The sequence below is a fragment of the Bufo bufo genome, chromosome 7 (genome assembly GCF_905171765.1).
Source record: "Bufo bufo chromosome 7, aBufBuf1.1, whole genome shotgun sequence".
NCBI classification, from domain to species: Eukaryota; Metazoa; Chordata; class Amphibia; order Anura; family Bufonidae; genus Bufo; species Bufo bufo.
This window is the reverse complement of record NC_053395.1, coordinates 157,442,038-157,462,370: the sequence shown is the minus strand read 5'-3', so window position 1 is coordinate 157,462,370 and position 20,333 is coordinate 157,442,038. Positions and strand designations below refer to the sequence as shown.

The window sequence follows — 20,333 nt, the reverse complement described above, 5'->3', positions numbered from 1 at the left end:
AAAATTTCAGAATTTAAATTTGGCAAATTTTCCATTTTAATCCATTTTTTCCAGTAACAAAGCAAGGGTTAACAGCCAAACAAAACTCAATATTTATTGCCCTGATTCTGTAGTTTGCAGAAACACCCCATATGTGGTCGTAAACTGCTGTATGGGCACACAGCAGGGTACAGAAGGAAGGGAACGCCATATGGTTTTTGGAAGGCAGATTTAGCTGGATTGGTTTATTTACACCATGTCCCATTTGAAGCCCCCCTGATGCACTCCTACAGTAGAAACTCCAAAAAAGTGACCCCATTTTGGAAATTACGGGATGAAGTGGCAGTTTTGTTAGTACTATTTTAGGGTAAATATGATTTTTGGTTGCTCTATATTCCACTTTTTTTGAGGCAAAGTAACAAAAAAATTGAAATTCTGAAATTTCATCTCCATTTAATAACTCTTGTGGAACACCTAAACATAGAAACATAGAATGTGTCGGCAGATAAGAACCATTTGGCCCATCTAGTCTGCCCAATATATCTGAATCCTATGAATAGTCCCTGGCCCTATCTTATATGAAGGATAGCCTTATGCCTATCCCATGCATGCTTAAACTCCTTCACTGTATTTGCAGCTACCACTTCTGCAGGAAGGCTATTCCATGCATCCACTACTCTCTCAGTAAAGTAATACTTCCTTATATTACTTTTGAACCTTTGCCCCTCTAATTTAAAACTGTGTCCTCTTGTGGTAGTTTTTCTTCTTTTAAATATGCTCTCCTCCTTTACCGAGTTGATTCCCTTTATGTATTTAAAAGTTTCTATCATATCCCCTCTGTCTCTTCTTTCTTCCAAGCTATACATATTAAGGTCCTTTAACCTTTCCTGGTAAGTTTTATCCTGCAATCCATGTATTAGTTTAGTAGCTCTTCTCTGAACTCTCTCTAGAGTATCTATATCCTTCTGGAGATATGGCCTCCAGTACTGCGCACAATACTCCAAGTGAGGTCTCACCAGTGTTCTGTACAGCGGCATAAGCACTTCACTCTTTCTACTGCTTATACCTCTCCCTATACATCCAAGCATTCTGCTGGCATTTCGTGCTGCTCTATTACATTGTCTTCCCACCTTTAAGTCTTCTGAAATAATTACTCCTAAATCCCTTTCCTCAGATACTGAGGTCAGGACTGTGTCAAATATTCTATATTCTGCCCTTGGGTTTTTACGCTCCAGGTGCATTATCTTGCACTTATCCACATTAAATTTCAGTTGCCAGAGTTCTGACCATTCTTCTAGTTTTCCTAAATCCTTTTCCATTTGGCGTTTCCCTCCAGGAACATCAACCCTGTTACATATCTTTGTGTCATCAGCAAAAAGACAAACCTTACCATCGAGGCCTTTTGCAATATCACTTATGAAGATATTAAACAAAATTGGTCCCAGTACAGATCCCTGTGGAACCCCACTGGTAACATGACCTTGCTTTGAATGTTCTCCATTGACTACAACCCTCTGCTGTCTGTCACTCAGCCACTGCCTAATCCACTCAATATGGGAGTCCATGCTCAATGACTGCAGTTTATTGATAAGTCTTCTATGTGGGACAGTGTCAAAAGCCTTACTAAAATCTAGATATGCGATGTCTACTGCACCTCCACCGTCTATTATTTTAGTCACCCAGTCAAAAAAATCTATAAGATTTTTTTGACATGATCTCCCTGAAGTAAACCCATGTTGTTTTTCATCTTGCAATCCATGGGATTTTAGATGTTCCACAATCCTATCCTTTAATAGGGTTTCCATTAATTTGCCTACTATTGATGTCAGACTCACTGGTCTATAGTTGCTCGATTCCTCCCTACTACCTTTCTTGTGAATGGGCACGACATTTGCCAATTTCCAATCTTCCGGGACGACTCCTGTTACTAATGATTGGTTAAATAAATCTGTTAACGGTTTTGCCAGCTCACCACTAAGCTCTTTTAATAATTTTGGGTGTATCTCATCAGGCCCCTGTGACTTATTTGTCTTCACTTTAGACAGCAAACTTAGAACATCTTCCTCTGTAAAGACACATGCATCAAACGATTTATTAGTCATCCTTTCTAGTGGAGGTCCTTCTCCTTTTTCTTTTGTAAAAACTGAACAGAAGTATTCATTAAGGCAGTCGGCTAGTTCTTTATTCTCTTCTACATACCTTCCGTCCTTTGTTTTTAATTTAGTTATTCCTTGTTTTAATTTCCTTTTTTCATTTATATATCTGAAGAATGTCTTATCCCCTTTTTTCATAGACTGAGCTAGTTTTTCTTCTGCCTGCGCTTTAGAAGTTCTTATAACTTGCTTGGCCTCTTTCTGCCTAATCTTGTAGATTTCCTTATCTTCATTGCTCTGTTTTTTTTTTATAATTACAAAATGCTAGCTTTTTATTTTTAATGATTTGGGCCACTTCTGCTGAGTACCCTAAAGGGTTAACAAAGTTAGTAAAATCAGTTTTGAATAGCTTGAGGGGTGTAGTTTCTTAGATGGAGTAACTTTTTTGGAGTTTCTACTCTAGGGGTACATCAGGGGGGCTTCAAATGGAACATGGTGTCAAAAAACCAGTCCAGCAAAACCTGCCTTCCAAAAACCATATGGCGTTCCCTTCCTTCTATGCCCTGCCGTTTGGCCATACAGCAGTTTACGAACACATATGGGGTGTTTCTGCAAACTACAGAATCGGGGCAATAAATATTGAGTTTTGTTTTGCTTGTAAACCCTTGGTTTGTTACTGGAAAAATGGATTAAAATGGGAAATTTGCAAAAAAAAATAGCTGTTTTGGTAACGTTTTTATTTTTTGTTATTTACATCGTTGATCTGACAGGTTAGATCGTGTGCGATTTCTATAGAGCAGGTTGTTACGGACGTGACAATACCAAATATGACTACTTTTTAGGGGGTTTTGTTTCAGTTTGGCCTCATGCGGCATCCATTTTTTTTTTTGGAGGATCTGTTTTTTTTCACAGATCCCTTGTAATAAATGCCTATCCTTGTCCACAAATGTGAAAAAAGTAGGACATGCACAATTTTTTTTGCTGAAGGGAAACACGGACAACGGACGCGGAACACAAACGGATGAACTATCAGCATTTTTTGGCTGACGCATTGAAATTAATGGGTCCCCATCCTATCCGCAAAAAAAACGGAACGGAGGCCGAGAAAAACAACGTTGTGTGCATGAGGCCTTTTACAAAATAAAGCATTTTTGAAAAAAAATATTTTAGTGTCTCCACATTCTGAAAGCCATTTTATGGGGGGCGACTGTCTTATATAGGAGCTCATTTCTTGCGGGATGAGATGTCGGTTTGATTGGCACTATCTTGGGGTGCATATGACATTTTGGTCGCTTGCTATTACACTTTTTGTGATGTAAGGTGACAAAAATGGCTTTTGACACAGTATTTATATAATTTTTTTTGCTGTGTTCACCTGAGGGGTTAGGTCATTTGTTATTTTTTTAGAGCAGGTTTATACACACCCGGAGATACCTAATATGTATACTTTTATTTATTTATTTAAGTTTTACACAATAATATCATTTTTGAAACCAAAAAAATTATGTTTTAATGTTTCCATAGTCTGAGAGCCATATCTTTTTTATTTTTTTGGGCGATTGTCGCATGTAGGGGCTCATTTTTTGCGGGATGAGGTGCCGAATTCATTGGTACCATTTTGGCGTACATTTGACTTTTTTGATCACTTTTATTAACTTTTTTGGGAAGTAAGGTGGGCAAAATTTCAATTTTATCTTTTTTTTTTTTTTTTATGCCGTTCATCGTGCGAGAAAGTAACATGACCTTTTCATAGATCAGGTCATTACAGACGCGGTGATATCAAACATGTGTAGTGCATTTTATTTTTGTAGTGATAAATGTGTTTTTTTTATTTTATTAAATTTTTTTGACCCAGACCCACTTGGTTCTATATAGTGTACTGTACTGTATTTTCAGTTTACACTTAGTCTGATCAGACTTAGCCTTACCATGGCAAGCCGGAAGCCTGTGAAGGTGTCCGGTTGCCATGGTAACCATCACCCGCTGCCACAATAGAGCAGTGGGTGATGGGGAGGGAGGGGGGTCCCCTCCCTCTGTGATCCAGTCAAGAATCGGGGGCTGAAACGGCACAGCAGCCCCCGATGGGAGAGGGAGGGAGCTCCCTCCCTGTTAACCCCTTCCATACAGCGGTCCCTACGGACCGCGGCATGGAAGGGGTTAAATGGCTAACATCACAGCACAGATGTCAGCCGTTTCAAGCGCCCGCCCGCACATAACAATGAGGGCTGCAGAAGGGAGGGGGGGGGTAAAAATGTAAAGATGTTTCATTTTGAAGTTTCTGAAACTTCCAAAAGCGCTGCAAACCTGCTTTGGATTGGATTGACCTGCTGTTTGCAGCGATCGCTGATACGGGGGGGGGGGGGGGGGGATTTCAGCAGACACTCTGTTCCGATCACCGCCCACCCTGTACGCCCTGTGTCCCGAAGAGGTTAAAATAAAAACAAAAACATGGAAAATATTTTTAAAAGTGTTAAACAGTGCTAAAGAGTCACCAATACTATACAACTCTATTAGGGGGCATCATGGTATAGACCAGAAGGAGGAGAGTAGATTAATGCATAATTTTGTGAGGGGGGGGGGGGGGAATTAAGCAAAAATTAATTTAAAAAGGGGATGTCGGAGTGCAATAATAACTTGGACAGCGCCTGTAAATGTGCTAAAATAACAAAAAGAAGCCTGCTGACTGCTGCTTCCAGAACTTAGCTCCGGTCCTTTCTGTGGCTGACATCACCTTCCTGGCTGCGGCAGCGAGATTCCATGCAGACAATCAGAGGCCTCAGCAATACACGGGAATTCACTGCTGCAGCCAGAAAAACAGCAGCAAGGAGTAAAGTACCCCAGACTGCAAATGCTTTTATAGTAGATAGTTTGTATAGTTATGTATTGTATTGTATTTTGTTCTAGTAAGGATGTAGATAAATTGTTGACAGGAACACAGCTAATCACCCTAGTCCTATCCCCTTGGTAGGAGTGGGCAGGTCCTGCTCCCTCAGAGAGGAGAGGAAGTACACGACAAAGCTCCTAATCCTGTAAGGCCTCTTTGACACGGGCGTTGCGGGAAAATGTGCGGGTGCGTTACAGGAACACCCGCGATTTTTCCGCGCGAAAGCAAAACGCATTACAATGTTTTGCACTCGCGCGTAAAAAATCGCGGGTGTTCCCGCGCATGTTTGGTACCCGAACTTCTTCACAGAAGTTCGGGGTTGTGTAGATTGCTATTATTTTCCCTTATAACCATGTTATAAGGGAAAATAATACATTCTGAATACAGAATGCATAGTAAACTAGCACTGGAGGGGTTAAAAAAAAAATTAAAAAAAATTTAACTCACCTTAAGCCACTTGCTGGCGCTGCCTGCATCTCGTCTGTCTCCTTCTGTGCTGAACAGGACCTGTGGTGAGCATTCATTCCAGGACCTTTGATGACGTCACTCCGGTCATCACATGATCCATCACCATGGTAAAAGATCATGTGACATACCATGTGATGACCGGAGTGACGTCAAAGGTCCTGTAACTGTACTTAATGCTCACCACAGGTCCTATTCAACAAAGGAGACAGAAGCAGATGCCGGGCTACGCGATCAAGTGGACTAAGGTGAGTTAAAAAAAAAAAAAAAAAATTTAACCCCTCCAGTGCTGTTTTACTATGCATTCTGTATTCAGAATGCTATTATTTTCCCTTATAACCATGTTATAAGGGAAAATAATAATGATCGGGTCTCCATCCCGATCGTCTCCTAGCAACCGTGCTTGAAATTTGCACCGCATCCGCACTTGCTTGCGGATGCTTGCGATTTTCGTGCAACCCCATTCACTCCAATGGGGCCTGCGTTGCGTGAAAAACGCACAAAGAGGAGCATGCTGCGATTTTCACGCAACGCACAAGTGATGCGTGAAAAATCACCGCTCATGTGAACAGCCCCATAGAAATGAATGGGTCAGTATTCAGTGCGGGTGCAATGCGTTCACCTCCCGCATCGCATCCGCGTGGAATACTCGCTCGTGTGAAAGGGGCCTAAGAGATTCACCAGAGAGAACAACTAAAGACAGCCTCAAGAAAACCATTGAGAAGTCAGACAGCAGAGTGACCAGCTAACACCTACATTAAAGGGGTTGTCTCACGTCAGCAAATGGCATTTATTACGTAGAGAAAGTTAATACAAGGCAGTTACTAATGTATTGTTATTATCCATATTGCTTCCTTTGCTGAGTAGCCGTGCTTGCACACTATAGGAAAAAGTGTCGGCACATAGGGAGCATCGGCCTGAGGAATTACACCATAACACAATACTTCATCAGGGCCACTACCACTCCCATCCTCTACACCAACTCCTCAGGGGCTCACTGCAGGAGGATTGGAGGTCAGCGCTTGAAGTGGCAAGGGAGAAAAGGAATTGCTATTTAACCCCTTAAGGACTCAGCCCTATTTCACCTTAAAGACTTGGCCATTTTTTGCAAATCTGACCAGTGTCACTTTAAGTGCTGATGACTTTAAAACGCTTTGACTTATCCAGGCCATTCTGACTATTTTTTCGTCACATATTGTACTTCATGACGCTGGCAAAATGAAGTAAAAAAAATTCATTTTTATTTATAAAAAAAAATAAAAATACCAAATTTACCAAAAATTTGTAAAAAAAAAAAATGCTAATTTCCAAGTTTCAATTTCGCTACTTCTATAATACATAGTAATACCTCAAAAATAGTTATTACTTTACATTCCCCATATGTCTACTTCATGTTTGGATCATTTTGGGAATATTTTATTTTTTGGGGATGTTACAAGGCTTAGAAGTTTAGAAGCAACTCTTGAAATTTTTCAGAAATTTTCAAAAACCCATTTTTTAGGGACCAGTTCAGGTTTGAAGTCACTTTGCGAGGCTTACATAAAATAGAAACCACCCAAAAAAGACCCCATTCTATAAACTACACCCCTCAAGGTATTCAAAACTGATTTTACAAACGTCGTTAACCCTTTAGGTGTTCCACAAGAATTAATGGAAAATAGAGATACAATTTCAAAATTTCACTTTTTTGGCAGATTTTCCATTTTAATAATTTTTTTCCAGTTACAAAGCAAGGGTTAACAGCCAAACCAAACTCAATATTTATGACCCCGATTCTGTAGTTTACAGAAACACCCCATATGTGGTCGTAAACCGCTGTACGGGCACACGGCAGGGCGCAGAAGAAAGGAATGCCATACGGTTTTTGGAAGGCAGGTTTTGCTGGACTGGTTTTATTGACACCATGTCCCATTTGAAGCCCCCCTGATGCACCCCTAGAGTAGAAACTCCATAAAAGTGACCCCATCTAAGAAACTACACCCCTCAAGGTATTCAAAACAGATTTTACAAACGTCGTTAACCCTTTAGGTGTTCCACAAGAGTTATTGGCAAATGGAGATGAAATTTCTGAATTTAAATTTTTTGGCAAATTTTCAATTTTAATCCATTTTTCCCAGTAAGGGTACTTTCACACTTGCGGCAGGACGGATCCGACAGGCTGGTCACCCTGTCGGATCCGTCCTTCGGCCATTTCGCCGTGCCGCCGGAACGCCGCTCCGTCCCCATTGACTATAATGGGGACAGGGCGGAGCTCCGGCGCAGTACGGCAGTTCGCGGTGAGAGGCCGCCGGACTAAAAAGTCTGACATGCAGGTCTTTTAGTCCGGCGGCCTTTCGCCATGCACTGCCGTGCTGCGACGGAGCTCCGCCCCCGTCCCCATTATAGTCAATGGGGACGGAGCGGCAGTCCGGCGGCACGGCGAAATAGCGGAAGGACGGATCCGACAGGGTGAACAGCCTGTCGGATCAGTCCTGCCGCAAGTGTGAAAGTAGCCTAACAAAGCAAGGGTTAACCAAACAAAACTCAATATTTATGGCCCTGATTCTGTAGTTTACAGAAACACCCCATATGTGGTCATAAACTGCTGTACGGACACACGGCAGGGCGCAGAAGGAAAGGAATGCCATACGGTTTTTGGAAGGCAGATTTTGCTGGACTGTTTTTTTTTTTTTTTTTACACCATCTCCGATTTGAAGCTCCCCTGATGCGCCCCTAGAGTAGAAACTGCAAAAAAGTGACCCCATTTTAGAAACTACGGGATAGGGTGGCAGTATTGTTGGTACTAGTTTAGGGTACATATGATTTTTGGTTGCTCTATATTACACTTTTTGTGAGGCAAGGTAACAAGAAATAGCTGTTTTGGCAGTTTTTATTTTTTGTAATTTACAACATTCATCTGACAGGTTAGATCATGTGATATTTTTATAGACCAGGTTGTCACGGATGCGGTGATACCTAATATGTATACTTTTTTTTTTTTATTTATGTAACTTTTACACAAGGATTTCTTTTTTGAAACAAAAAAATCATGTTTTAGTGTTTCCATAGTCTGAGAGCCATACTTTTTTCAGTTTTTGGGTGATTACCTTGGGTAGGGTATGATTTTTGCGGGATGAGATGACGGTTTTATTGGCACTATTTTGGGGTGCGTGTGACTTTTTGATCGCTTGCTATTACACTTTTTGTGATGTAAGGTGACAAAAAATGGTTCATTTAGCACAGTTTTTATTTACGGTGTTCATCTGAGGGGTCAATACGGACGGGGCGATACATAAATAAAAAAAGTAGACATATTGGGTATCGCCGCGTCCGTATCGGCTCTATAAACATATCACATGACCTAACCACTCAGATGAACACCGCAAAAAATAAAAAATAAAAACTGTGCTAAATAAACCATTTTTTTGTCACCTTACATATCACATAAAGTACAACAGCAAGCGATTAAAAAGGCGTGTGCCCACCAAAATAGTACCAATCTAACAGTCACCTCATCCCGCAAAAATGAGCCCCTACCTCAGACAATCGCCCAAAAAATAAAAAAAACTATGGCTCAGAATATGGAGACACTAAAACAATTTTTTTTTGTTTTAAAAAAGCTGTTATTGTGTAAAACTTACATAAATAAAAAAAAGTATACATATTGGGTAAGTTTTACACAATAACAGCTTCTGAGCCATAGTTTTTTTTATTTTTGTCTGACGTAGGGGCTCATTTTTTGCGGGATGAGGTGACGGTTAGATTGGTACTATTTTGGTGGGCACACGCCTTTTTGATCGCTTGCTGTTGTACTTTGTGATGTAAGGTGACAAAAAAAAAGGTTTATTCAGCACAGTTTTTATTTTTTATGGTGTTTATCTGAGGGGTTAGGTCATGTGATATGTTTATTTAGCCGGTCGATACGGACGCGGCGATACCCAATATGTCTATTCCCTATTTTTTTTACTTTATTTGGGGAAAATGATGTTTTTGTTTATTTTTACTTGAAACGTAATTTTTTGGGGGGGAAAACTTTTTTTTAACTTTATTTTTTGTCCCACTTTAGGACTTCAACTTTTGGGGGTCTAATCCCTTTTACAATGCATTCCAATACTTCTGTATTAGAATGCATTGGCTGTATGAGTAAGGGCTCTTTCACACTTGCGTTGTCCGGATCCGTCGTGCACTCCGGATCCGGAAAAACGCAAGTGAACTAAAACCATTTGAAGACGGATCCGTCTTCAAAATGCGTTCAGTGTTACTATGGCACCCAGGACGCTAGTAAAGTCCTGGTTGCCATAGTAGTAGTGGGGAGTGGGGGAGCAGTATACTTACAGTCCGTGCGGCTCCCGGGGCGCTCAGGAATGACGTCAGAGAGCCCCATGCGCATGGATGACGTGATCCATGCGGCACGTCATCCATGAGCGTGGGGCGCCCTGACGTCACTCTGGAGCGCCCGGGGAGCTGCACGGACGGTAAGTATGCTGCTCCCCCGCTCCCCACTACACTTTACCAAGGCTGCCAGGACTTTAGCGTCCTTGCAGCCATGGTAACCATTCAGAAAAATCTAAACGTCGGATCCGGCAATGCGTCGAAACGACGTTTAGCTTAAGGCCGGATCCGGATTAATGCTTTTCAATGGGTATTAATTCCGGATCCGGCCTTGCGGCAAGTGTTCAGGATTTTTGGCCGGAGCAAAAAGCGCAGCATGCTGCAGTATTTTCTCCGGCCAAAAAACGTTCCGGTCCGGAACTGAAGACATCCTGATGCATCCTGAACGGATTTCTCTCCATTCAGAATGCATTAGGATAAAACTGATCAGGATTCTTCCGGCATAGAGCCCCGACGACGGAACTCTATGCCGGAAGAAAAGAACGCAGGTGTGAAAGAGCCCTAATACAGTGTGTATTACTCATACAGCTTCCGGCCTGTGAGATCCAGGGGGCTGGATCTCACAGGCTTGTCACCGGAAGGCAGCGCAGATGCCCAAGGAAGGCATTGCGCTGCCTTCCATGCCATCGGGTCCCCCCTACAGCCGTATGGAGACCAGATGGTGGCTTTGTGACAGGATGGCAATAAAAAGAAAAAATGTGTAGCAGCACTACGAAAAATATAGATTGTTCCTTACTGTGGTGGTGCTCGCTGTGTCAGAAGCCAGTCCTCAGCTTCCCCAAATCCAGATGCAATTGTAACAGAAAAACTGCAGCACTCTCCAGCCTTGATCCTTAATGCTTTATTTCACCAACAAATGCGACGTTTCGATCAGTGTGATCTTTCTCAAGCAATCTAACAATGTGAACTAAAAAGCGGATACATATACCCTACAAAGTTGGTCACTTGACCTAATCAATTATGTAAATACATCATTAACAAAGACTGTGAGTACCACCCCTTTCTCTGTTCATCTTGCAGCAAGGTTAACTTAATGTGTCTTTCTAAAACCTCATACAGTGTGTATACATCAAAAAATCATAAATATCGTTCCATCAACTTACTGAGATGCAGGGTGTGAACTGGGGAATGTTGTCACTGCGGTAACTTCTGTTACTTCAACCTTATGCGAGGCCGATCTCCTCACTTCACTCGGCGTTCCTCCATGTCAAATGCGCTTGCGCGTCTGCCTCATGACGTCAGCCTCAGGACGCTCAACAGTCGCCCAGGAGACCAGACGCTTCCCATCCACGTCTCCGCTAGGTTAAAACGCACATGCGCGCCCGACCCCAGTGGCGACAGGACCCGGCGCCAAGTCTCCCGTCACTGTGTAACGCCCCTTCAGCCGTTGCCATGGTATCCTAACACATTGTATCGTCGTCTATAAAGAGTGTAAACGCCAGACTTCTATGTTGTCATATGTGTGTGTTCTCCATATTCTACCCATAACGTGGGGCAAAATCGGTCTATAGTTAATATTACTGTGGGTTGATTAAACTTAGATGTTTACTTATATGACCTTTAACCAAAAAGTTATGAATGGCTACATGTACCAGGTGTCTATTACTCGCCCAAAACTCGGGATTAGAGTACCCAGTCACTAGTTTGAGTTTAGCCTCATGGTAATTGATTTGGGGTCCAAAAACTCATACAAGTAGGGCGGCACCATTCAAATCAGATCACTGAGTGAGAATCACTTCCGTCCTAGAATATGCCAGCACCTACCCTCATCAGACAATCCTGATGGTCACAATGGTAACACGTCTCCCCCTCTCACGGGGTTGATAGATGCAGCCATGGACCATCCGAAACAATTCTAGGGGGGGCATACCCTCCAATCTGGAGGGACGTCAGTCCCATATACAGGGCCGGATTAAGAGCATCATGGGCCTGGTGCTGAGGATTTTGCTGGGCCTTTTTATGGAACTGCACTCAGTGTCTTAATTACATATATATTTTATCGATACCATTAAAGTATTTTGTTCCTGCAACTACCCCTTCATTTGGCGTCTATCTTGGCAACATGGAGGGGGACCACGGGAGGGGGACCCTGAGGGTGGGGGCACCCTCAGGGCACTATAGTGTCAGGAAAACCGCTTTGTTTTCCTGACACTATAGTGATCATTTAACATGACTACGAAGATTACTGTTTTCTAGCTGCTGTGGACTGTGGACAACAGCAGCTAGAAACAGTAATTTTCATAGAGCTGTGTTATGATTTATGGACACAGCACTCAGCACGCTTAGCCAGTCAGATAGAAGGCTGGCTAAGCATGCTGAGAGCTGTGTCTAAATAACATAACACATTAAAGGGATTCTGTCACCAGGTTTGACCCCTGTCAGCTAAAAATATGCTGATGTTCAGGGCGTCTGCACGATTCCTAATGTGGGCTTATAAATGTCATCTGTGGGCTTATTTAGCTAAAAAACAGCTTTTACTAACCTGTCAGTCAAACAAATAAGGTGCCCAAGGGGATGTTAATGGATGCAAGGTGCCGGCCGCACCCGCCGCCGTTCGTGCCCAGCGCCGCCTTTCCGGACTTCTGCGCCGCCTCCTAATCCTCTGTGCCGCCTCTCGCTCTCCCTCCCTCCCCCCTCTTCCTGCTGTAAGATCTCGCGCATACAGGGGTTGAGCGAAGTGCCGGCGCATGTGCACTTCGCTGTAAGAAGCCAAATGGAGAAGTCTGCACGGGCGCATCAGGCAGAGCCCTGTGCGCAAGCGCGAGATCTTACAGCAGAAGGAGGGGGGAGGGAGAGCGAGAGGCGGCACAGAGGATTAGGAGGCGGTGCAGAAGTCCAGAAAGGCGGCGCTGGGCACGAACGGCGGTGGGTGCGGCGGGCATCTTGCACCCATTAACATCCCCTTGGGCACCTTATTTGTTTGACTGACAGGTTAGTAAAAGCTGTTTTTTAGCTAAATAAGCCCACAGATGACATTTATAAGCCCACATTAGGAATTGTGAAGACGCCCTGAACATCAGCATATTTTTAGCTGACAGGGGTCAAACCTGGTGACAGAATCCCTTTAAAGAAATTACTGTTTCTAGCTGCTGTGGACTGTGGACTGTGGACTAGCAGCTAGAAACAGTAATTTCTTTATGTGTTATGTTATAGAGACTGAGCTCTCAGCATGCTTAGCCAGTCAGTAATTTTCATAGTGCTGTTATGATTTATGGACACCGCTCTCAGCATGCTTAGCCAGCCTTCTATCTGGCTGTGCTTCTTGAGAGTCACAGTCCACAGGCTCAGAAACAGCCTGTGGACTGTGACTCTCAAGAAGCACAGCCAGATAGAAGGCTGGCTAAGCATGCTGAGAGCTGTGTCCATAAATCCTAACAGCACTATGATTGCCCTCCCTTCCAACTGGATGAGTTTATCTGATACCTGCCCTGCTCCAGAAGCTCCTGCTGTCTCACGGGCTGGTGTGGCTGAGCGCTGTGGGCCATGTGCTGGTCGAAACTGCTGAGTAGGTTGTACACAGCGCAGCGTGCAGGAGGGATAACCGCGGGCGCACTGAGGTCATATCCGGCGGGCCGGCATTACAGGAACTGCACCAGCTGCTCTGACGTCCTGCCGCCGGATATCCTGTGACGTATATCCGGCGGCAGGACGTCAGAGCAGCTGGTGCTGTTCCTGTAATGCCGCGGCCCGCCGGATATGACCTCAGTAGTGATAGGAAGTTCGGATCTTTCAGATGAATCGGTTCATTTGAATCAGCTCATTCAAATGAACCGATTCATGAATCGGATCTTCGGTTCACTTGCTGAGTCACTGACTGCTGAGCTGACTCGCAAGTGAACCGAAGACTCTAGGTGCCGGTGCGCATGCGCAGATGCTATCCATTCGATTCACTTGCTGCTGCTGACTCAGTCGGCTCTTCAGCTCTCTAATGAGTGAGTCCGGATCAGGAAGAGTGATTGATTATAGTGATAGTGAAGGGAAGCTGAGGCTGACGCCGGACAGGAGGACTCAGGACAGGAGTCAGGAGCGGTCACTGCGGTGTGCATTGTTGTCTGCTGTGCATTGTTACCCACAGTGACAACAGTCTGACACTGACAGTAGTACAACGGACCAAGTGAAGTGAAATGTGAATGCACAGGGAAAACTATGTGCTGAACTGATAACAGTATTACAGTAACACAGTCACTGGCTGATAATAAAATAGTCCCCACAGTCCCCACTTAACGGAATCCATAAAGGAGATGTGAACCCACCCTTAGTTATATAGCTACTGAATGAGATGCCTTTAACATTTATATCTCCTGAGAAGCCAATTTGATCCTAAAGGGTTAATTCAACCTGTAATCTAAACTCTGTGTCATCTGTCACTTCTCTTATCTCTCTGCTCCTGTCAAAGGCGTACATACAAATCACTGGGCCCCATAGCAAGAATCTAAATTGGGCCCCCATTCCCATTTTATAGCCCCTCCCACTACCCATTCCAGGCCTCTCTCTTTGTTCCATGAACTATGTTCGCTGCTGTTTTATAATTTATGCCATCAGGGCCGGATTGGGATTACAAAACAGGCCTGGCACACAAACGAGGTATAATAGATGCAGATGTATATTATATACAGCAGTGTACAGTTATGTGAGGTACGCGGTATAATAGATACAGTGTGTACAGATGTATAGTGTATACAGCAGTGTACTGATATGTGAGGAACGTGGTATAATATATGCAGTGTGTTCAGGTATATAGTATATACAGCAGTGTACTGATATATGAGGTATAAATTACAGCTCGTACCTCACATATCAATCCAATACTGTATATACAATATACCTGTACACACCATCTATTATACCTCGTACCTAACATATCAGTACACTGCTGTATATACAATATATCTATACACACTGCATATATTATACCTTGTACCTCACATATCAGTACACTGCAATATATATTATATATCTGTACATATTGCATCTATAATACTGTTTAATATATGGAGTGTGTGTGTGTATGTGTGTGTGTGTATATACATATAGATGTGAGGCATACAAGGTATAATACTGTAGATGCAGTGTTTATAGAAATATGTGGTCAGTTATGCATTATAGTCACTGTGTGTGTGAAGTACATGAGGTAGTGGTCACTGTACCTGTCTGAAGTATTATACATGAGTGAGCATGGAGTAAAAACAGGGCATCGAGGGGGGGGGGGGGGAAATGATGAGAAGTGGAGGACCTCCTCTTACCATTCCACTCCAGTCTGTATGGATCAATGCAGAGCTGATTGTGAACTTCTAATACTTGCTGTTAGGGGTTGAAGGACCTGTGATGATGTCATCAAAGGTCCTGGCAGATGTACCTTTCAAACCTAGGAACTACAGCATTTTTGGTGCTGTTCCTTTGCTAGATTCTGCAGGACCTGTGATGTTGAAGATGATGTCATCACAGGTCCTGGCAGATGCACTGTTCTAACCTGGGAACTACACTTTACACTGTGCAATTCCCTTACAGGACCTGTGAAGTGCTTGCCTCGCCTCAGCTCTGATTGGTTGGTGGGCGGGGAGGGGAGGGGCTGGCAGAAGCAGCTTCCACTCTAGGATCATATTACTCTCCTCCCGAGTCCCGCCCTCAGGCTCCCTGCTGCCAGCGTGAGGTGAGCGTCTCTGCATTGTCTGTGTGCTATGTGACGCTGCGCTGTGTACAACAGAGGACTTTTAACCCTCCGACGGCCTTTTGGCTGGCAGATGGGCCTATTTTATGGTAGGGGCCTGGAGCTGCAGCTCCATCAGCCCCTACGTTAATCCGGCCCTGCCCATATATCCAACCTATCTAGTCAGATAATAGGCACTCCCGTCTCCGGGTATACATCTATAATTCTGACCACTAGGTCATATCATACAATTCAACCCCCCTCCACTGTATATACATATATACCATACAGTTGCTCCACAAGGGCCATGTATCTCATTCTCCCATATATAGGGAGCAAGTAGTGGAAACCATATGTTATAGTCCAGTGTAACTTAAATAGATCCAACATTTTTTGGATCTATTTAAGTTACACTGGACTATAACATATGGTTTCCACTACTTGCTCCATATATATGGGAGAATGAGATACATGGCCCTTGTGGAGCAACTGTATGGTATATATGTATATACAGTGGAGGGGGGTTGAATTGTATGATATGACCTAGTGGTCAGAATTATAGATGTATACCCGGAGACGGGAGTGCCTATTATCTGACTAGATAGGTTGGATATATGGGACTGACGTCCCTCCAGATTGGAGGGTATGCCCCCCCTAGAATTGTTTCGGATGGTCCATGGCTGCATCTATCAACCCCGTGAGAGGGGGAGACGTGTTACCATTGTGACCATCAGGATTGTCTGATGAGGGTAGGTGCTGGCATATTCTAGGACGGAAGTGATTCTCACTCAGTGATCTGATTTGAATGGTGCCGCCCTACTTGTATGAGTTTTTGGACCCCAAATCAATTACCATGAGGCTAAACTCAAACTAGTGACTGGGTACTCTAATCCCGAGTTTTGGGCGAGTAATGGACACCTGGTACATGTAGCCATTCATAACTTTTTGGTTAAAGGTCATATAAGTAAACATCTAAGTTTAATCAACCCACAGTAATATTAACTATAGACCGATTTTGCCCCACGTTATGGGTAGAATATGGAGAACACACACATATGACAACATAGAAGTCTGGCGTTTACACTCTGTATAGACGACGATACAATGTGTTAGGATACCATGGCAACGGCTGAAGGGGCGTTACACAGTGACGGGAGACTTGGCGCCGGGTCCTGTCGCCACTGGGGTCGGGCGCGCATGTGCGTTTTAACCTAGCGGAGACGTGGATGGGAAGCGTCTGGTCTCCTGGGCGACTGTTGAGCGTCCTGAGGCTGACGTCATGAGGCAGACGCGCAAGCGCATTTGACATGGAGGAACGCCGAGTGAAGCGAGGAGATCGGCCTCGCATAAGGTTGAAGTAACAGAAGTTACCGCAGTGACAACATTCCCCAGTTCACACCCTGCATCTCAGTAAGTTGATGGAACGATATTTATGATTTTTTGATGTATACACACTGTATGAGGTTTTAGAAAGACACATTAAGTTAACCTTGCTGCAAGATGAACAGAGAAAGGGGTGGTACTCACAGTCTTTGTTAATGATGTATTTACATAATTGATTAGGTCAAGTGACCAACTTTGTAGGGTATATGTATCCGCTTTTTAGTTCACATTGTTAGATTGCTTGAGAAAGATCACACTGATCGAAACGTCGCATTTGTTGGTGAAATAAAGCATTAAGGATCAAGGCTGGAGAGTGCTGCAGTTTTTCTGTTACAATTGCATTTGTGACAGGATGCCCGCTGAATGATTTCAGCAGACATCCTGTTCCGATTAACCCCCGCCGCAATGTAACTTTAAACTTAGGACGTACCGGTACGCCCTGGGTCCTTAAGGACTCGGCAAACATGGCGTACCGGTACGTCCTAAGTCCTTAAGGGGTTAAAGAGGTTATGCCATGATTGATTTTTAAAAAATCTGACTTAATATAATAATACATGACAATACTGTACCTCAGAACCAAAGCTGAGTTCGGTTTCAAGTTTTAAAGTTGTTTTCCACTTTAAAAATCAACTACTGAAGTTATGCAACGAAGTCACGCATGACTTTGCAAAAAATAAATAAAAAAAATAACTTACTTCAGCTTATTGGAGCCCATACATTCTGATGCTGTACGCAGACAGATCTCTGTACAGTATTAGACTACATGCACGCGACCGTATGTGTTCTGCGGTCCGCAAAATGCGGATGCCATCCGTATGCCATCCGTTTTTTTGGCGGATCCATTGTAACAATGCCTAAAACGGACAAGAATAGGAGATGTTCTATTTTTTTTTTGCAGGTGTCACAGGAAGTACGGGGAAGGAAAGACAACCAAAGGGAACCACAACTAAACAGACTAGGCCCCAAACCTAGGGAATAAAAGTCACCTCCTAGCATTCCCTGATACTCTCCCTAAGCTGCTAACAACATGTGCAAATCTCAATGGTAGAAATGCAGAGAAACCTGAGACTGCTGAAACACTGCACCAAACCCTCAGCTTAGGGAACAGGGAAAGAGGCAACCGGCTTCTTCCAAACTGAAGGAGCCAGTGTCTCCCTGAGGCCTAGTCAGGACAGACACACCAAGAAAACAGAAAGGACTTAGCTTAAGATGTAACAGGAAAAGGAGAACCACCACGCAAGCAAAGCACTCCACAGAAGAGCTATCAGCCGCAGGGAAACAAATGAGAGGCGGAACATATAAAGAGAAGCATCTGCGAAGGGGTTGAAACCTGTCATTAACAAAGAAAACAAGAGAGATCTGTCAAATAGACTCCTGAGTCTTCCGTCTATTTGAACTTCTAAAATCTCTCCCAAGGCCGGCGGTGACAGTACCCCCCTTCCCCCCCCCCCCCCCTCTACGGGTGACCTTGGTGCACTCAGGACCAACTTTATCAGGGTGGGCTCTGTGAAAGGCCTTCAGAAGCAGACTGGCATTCACATCAGTCGCCGGGAACACTCTCTCCTCCGGACTGTAACCCTTCCAATGAACGAGGTATTGAAGGGAACCCCGAAGGACATGAGAGTCAACAACTATGGAAATTTAAAACTCCAGATTCTCGTCAACCAAGACAGGTGGAGGTGGCAAGGAAGATGGTACAGCAGGTTCCACATAACTCTTTAACAAAGATTTATGGAAGACATTATGGATCTTCCAAGCTTGCGGAAGATCAAGGCGAAAAGAAACCAGATTAATAATGGCCGAGATCTTGTATGGACCATTAAATCTTGGACCTAACTTCCAGGATGGTACCTTCAACTTAATGTTCTTATCGGACAACCACACCAAATCACCCACATTCAGGTCCGGACCAGACATACGTTTCTTGTCAGCCATATGTTTATACCCATCGCCCATCTTTTTTAAATTGATTAGAATTTTCCGCCAGATAGATAAGGAAGAAGCAAATCTCTCCTCATCAGGTATGCCAGAGGAACTATTCCCAGAGAACGTACCAAACTGAAGATGAAACCCATATGCACCAAACAATGGTGACTTATCAGTGGACTCCTGACGACGGTTATTCAAAGCAAATTCAGCCAAAGACAAAACTGAGGACTAATCCTCCTGATTCTCAGCAACAAAACACCTCAAATATGTCTCCAGATTCTGGTTAGTGCGCTCACTTTGTCCGTTCGAATGAGGGTGAAAAGCCAAAGAGAAGGACAAACGAATCCCCAGGCGAGTACAGAAAGCCTTCCAGAATCTGGACACAAATTGAGTCCCTCTATCAGACACCACATCAGAGGGAATGCCGTGTAATTTCACAATGTTAACAATTGTCCGAGCCAGAGTTTTGGCATTGGGTAAACCAGAAAATGGAATGAAGTGTGCCATCTTACTGAAGCGGTCGACCACCACCAAATTCACCGTCATCCCCGAAGAACTGGGCAAATCAGTGATTAAGGCAATGGACAAGTGTGTCCAGGGACGGGATGGGATGGACAAAGGAAGAAGAGATCCTGAGGGCCGAGTATGAGTCACCTGGGCACGTGCACAGGTCTCACAAGCTGCCACATAGCACTCAACACTCTTACGTAAACCCAGCCACCAGAATCTCCGAGAAATAAGATCAACAGTGGATCTGCTCCCAGGGTGTCCAGCAAGTACAGTATCATGATGTTCCTTAAACACCTTGTGACGAAGCTCAGAAGGAACAAACAACCTCCCTGGGGGACAGGAATCAGGTGCCTCTCCCTGAACTTCCAACACCTCCACCTCTAGTTCAGGATAGAGGGCGGATACAACCACCCCATCAGCCAAAATCGGACCAGGATCCGCAGTATCACCCCCTCCTCAGGGAAGCTACGCGACAAGGCATCCGCCTTGACATTCTTGACCCCAAGGCGAAAAGTGACAATGAAATTAAATCTGGTAAAAAACAAAGACCATCTGGCCTGCCTTGGGTTCAAACATTTAGCAGACTCCAGGTAGCCCAGATTTTTATGATCGGTAAATACAGTAATAGGATGAATCACTCCTTCTAACCAATGATGCCATTCCTCAAAGGCCAACTTAATGGCCAGCAACTCTCTATTGCACTGATAGGACCTCCTACTGGACTCTTAAGCATAGGAAGATCGGGGATTTAAATAAACACAAGTTACAATAAATCTTTTCCCACAACACTGTTTCAGCTCCTCCTGCTCTCATATTCTCTTTGCAGATCAGATGTAGCATGCTGGCCCGCAGGGGATACTCGGGGGAAGGGAAGGTGGGAGTGGTGGCGATGAGGATGGTCGTAGTCCATCCTCAGAGGGTTTCAAGACAGGAGAGCAGGCAGTGTAATCAAATGTGGAGACCAATGACCAGGCCAGCTTATTATATTATCCACTTGGTGGTCTTTATGAAATTTTATATTTTCAAATATTCCAGTAATAATTACATAAATTATTATATTTAGCAAATGTGC

At 43.9% G+C, this 20,333-nt stretch overlaps 1 long non-coding RNA gene across 1 annotated transcript in view; it reads right to left on the bottom strand.

Moving 5' to 3' along the window:
- LOC121008353 overlaps nt 1–20,333 on the bottom strand; it is a 36,263-nt gene that overhangs the window by 9,173 nt on the left and 6,757 nt on the right. The window contains exons 2-3 of the long non-coding RNA XR_005780564.1: nt 15,263–15,269; nt 1,640–1,642 (exon numbers count right to left, since the gene is read on the bottom strand). This is a non-coding gene — a long non-coding RNA (uncharacterized LOC121008353). The remainder of the gene's footprint in view (nt 1–1,639; nt 1,643–15,262; nt 15,270–20,333) is intronic.